Here is a 3,767-nt window from a genome sequence, read left to right on the forward strand (position 1 = left end):
TAATAATAATAAATAATATAATATATAGCAGTACGGTACAGTAGGCCACTGCTCTACCTACCTCTGTGTTGTCAAGTATACTATCCATCCATACCTGTGGTGCATTTTAGAAAAAAACATGTCTCGGCAGAGCAATCTATAAATCCATAATTTTTCAGACAGCAACAGTGGGTATTGTAATAGTCACCCAATCCATCACTTTTATAGGGTTACATGCACCCACATGCTACAGCCTGTCTCAATAATTTTACTGTCACGCTGTGTGTGTGTGTGTTTTTATTTGGGTATTTTTTGTAGTTGTAGAACTACAGGTACCAGCAAGCCCGTTATTTCCCTGCCTGCTGGTACTTGAGGTTCTCCAAGTACCAGCAAGCGGGGGAGGCTTGCTGGGCCTTGTAGTTCTAAAAAAAAAAAAAACAATATTCTTTTTTTACACACATGGCTATCAGCCCGGCACCCACCACCCAGGGGTGCTGGGGACAGCCTCGGGCTTCACCTCTGGCCCTTGGGTGCCTCGAGGGGAGGAACCTCTTGATTTAAGGGGTCCCCACTCCTCCAGGGAACCCCGGCCAGGGGTGACTAGTTGGAGCGGTAATGCCAGGGCCGCAGGGACCTACATCTGCATATGAAAAGAGAAAAGGGGCGTGCAGGGCATGGCAGCCTTTTGCGGCGCTTGGATGACCCCTAGTTCGCATTAAACACCTCCACCCTCCTTCGGTGTGGGGCTCATGTTGGCTATGCCCCAGCCCCTGAAGCATTCAAGCTGATTTCTTGCAGCAGCTGGGCACTGTAACAGCTCCAGAGCTGATCTGTAAGGCAAGTAAAAGGGTGTGGGCCCTGCAGCACTACCTGTAGTTCGCATTGTGCGTTGGAAGGCACAAATTAAGCAGACGGGAGAAGTCAGGATAGTGCGCAAGGGCATAGAAGGGAGCGGCTCAAGAAAAGAGAAGTGGAAACAGACAGCAAACTAGGCTGGAGAGAGACCTGAGACAAAGAGATCTGAATTATACGAGAGCCGACCAGGGGAAACACAAATTATGCAGTCAAGTTTCCCACATTTGGGGAAATCGCAGGAGCAGCACACCCAGAGTGCAATGGGTGAGCCTTGCCCTGGGAGAAGCACCTTCATGATCATAGTATCTCACCTGGCAGGTAAGTAGGAGTTGGGCTAGAGCTGGGGAGGGTCGCTGCTCGGGCACCCCCCTGTCAAGTGAAGGAGATCCAACTGAGGCAGCACAAGGAAACTCTCGAAACGAAGAACACTAGAATGAAAATTTTAAAGCCTCCTGTTAGTGCTTCATCTACACGGTATAGCCCTGAATATTTCAATGCGCAGCTCTTTGCAAAAGAGAGATATTGGCAAGGAAAAGCTGTCTTGTACCTTTGCATTTTTCTCCCAAACGAAGGACACTAGAAAGAAAATTTTAAAGCCTCCTGTTAGGCCATCATCTACACGACATAGCCCTGAATTTTCCAATGCGTAGCTCTTTGCAAAAGAGAGATATTGGCAAGGAAAAGCTGTCTTGTACCTTTGCATTTTTCTCCCAAACGAAGGACACTAGAAAGAAAATTTTAAAGCCTCCTGTTAGGCCATCATCTACACGGCATAGCCCTGAATTTTCCAATGCACAGCTCTCTGCAAAAGAGAGATATTGGCAAGGAAAAGCTGTCTTGTACCATTGGATTTTTCTCCCAAACGAAGGACACTAGAATGAAAATTTTAAAGCCTCCTGTTAGTGCTTCATCTACACGGTATTGCCCTGAATTTTCCAATGCGTAGCTCTTTGCAAAAGAGAGATATTGGCAAGGAAAAGCTGTCTTGTACCTTTGCATTTTTCTCACAAACGAAGGACACTTGAAAGAAAATTTTAAAGCCTCCTATTAGGCCATCATCTACACGGCATAGCCCTGAATTTTCCAATGCGCAGCTCTTTGCAAAAGAGAGATATTGGCAAGGAAAAGCTGTCTTGTACCTTTGCATTTTTCTCCCAAACGAAGGACACTAGAAAGAAAATTTTAAAGCCTCCTGTTAGGCCATCATCTACACGGCATAGCCCTGAATTTTCCAATGCGCAGCTCTTTGCAAAAGAGAGATATTGGCAAAAGAGAGATATCGGCAAGGAAAAGCTGCATTGTACCTTTGCATTTTTCTCCCAAACGAAAGACACTAGAATGAAAATTTTAAAGCCTCCTGTTAGTGCTTCATCTACACGTTATAGCCCTGAATTTTCCAATGCCTATCTCTTTGCAAAAGAGAGATATCGGCAAGGAAAAGCTGTATTGTACCTTTGCATTTTTCTCCCAAACGAAAGACACTAGAATGAAAATTTTAAAGCCTTCTGTTAGTGCTTCATTTACACGTTATAGCCCTGAATTTTCCAATGCCTATCTCTTTGCAAAAGAGAGATATCGGCAAGGAAAAGCTGTATTGTACCTTTGCATTTTTCTCCCAAACGAAAGACACTAGAATGACAATTTTAAAGCCTTCTGTTAGTGCTTCATTTACACGTTATAGCCCTGAATTTTCCAATGCCTATCTCTTTGCAAAAGAGAGATATCGGCAAGGAAAAGCTGTATTGTACCTTTGCATTTTTCTCCCAAACGAAGGACACTAGAATGAAAATTTTAAAGCCTCCTGTTAGTGCTTCATCTACACGTTATAGCCCTGAATTTTCCAATGCCTATCTCTTTGCAAAAGAGAGATATCGGCAAGGAAAAGCTGTATTGTACCTTTGCATTTTTCTCCCAAACGAAAGACACTAGAATGAAAATTTTAAAGCCTCCTGTTAGTGCTTCATCTACACGTTATAGCCATGAATTTTCCAATGCCTATCTCTTTGCAAAAGAGAGATATCGGCAAGGAAAAGCTGCATTGTACCTTTGCATTTTTCTCCCAAACGAAAGACACTAGAATGAAAATTTTAAAGCCTCCTGTTAGTGCTTCATCTACACGTTATAGCCCTGAATTTTCCAATGCCTATCTCTTTGCAAAAGAGAGATATCGGCAAGGAAAAGCTGCATTGTACCTTTGCATTTTTCTCCCAAACGAAGGACACTAGAATGAAAATTTTAAAGCCTCCTGTTAGTGCTTCATCTACACGTTATAGCCCTGAATTTTCTAATGCCTATCTCTTTGCAAAAGAGAGATATCGGCAAGGAAAAGCTATATTGTACCTTTGCATTTTTCTCCCAAACGAAGGACACTAGAATTAAAATTTTAAAGCCTCCTGTTAGTGCTTCATCTACACGTTATAGCCCTGAATTTTCCAATGCCTATCTCTTTGCAAAAGAGAGATATCGGCAAGGAAAAGCTATATTGTACCTTGGCATTTTTCTCCCAAACGAAGGACACTAGAATGAAAATTTTAAAGCCTCCTGTTAGTGCTTCATCTACACGTTATAGCCCTGAATTTTCCAATGCCTATCTCTTTGCAAAAGAGAGATATCGGCAAGGAAAAGCTGTATTGTACCTTTGCATTTTTCTCCCAAACGAAAGACACTAGAATGAAAATTTTAAAGCCTCCTGTTAGTGCTTCATCTACACGTTATAGCCCTGAATTTTCCAATGCCTATCTCTTTGCAAAAGAGAGATATCGGCAAGGAAAAGCTGCATTGTACCTTTGCATTTTTCTCCCAAACGAAAGACACTAGAATGAAAATTTTAAAGCCTCCTGTTAGTGCTTCATCTACACGTTATAGCCCTGAATTTTCCAATGCCTATCTCTTTGCAAAAGAGAGATATCGGCAAGGAAAAGCTGCATTGTACC

General features: G+C 42.6%; 1 non-coding gene across 1 annotated transcript; it reads right to left on the minus strand.

Annotated features, from left to right (window-relative positions):
- Positions 1-997: 997 nt before the first annotated feature.
- Positions 998-1,160, minus strand: LOC134952000 (U1 spliceosomal RNA). The gene has a single exon (XR_010184628.1). It is a non-coding gene; the product is annotated as a U1 spliceosomal RNA (small nuclear RNA).
- Positions 1,161-3,767: the final 2,607 nt, after the last annotated feature.

This window comes from Pseudophryne corroboree, chromosome 8 (genome assembly GCF_028390025.1).
Source record: "Pseudophryne corroboree isolate aPseCor3 chromosome 8, aPseCor3.hap2, whole genome shotgun sequence".
Taxonomy (NCBI): domain Eukaryota; kingdom Metazoa; phylum Chordata; class Amphibia; order Anura; family Myobatrachidae; genus Pseudophryne; species Pseudophryne corroboree.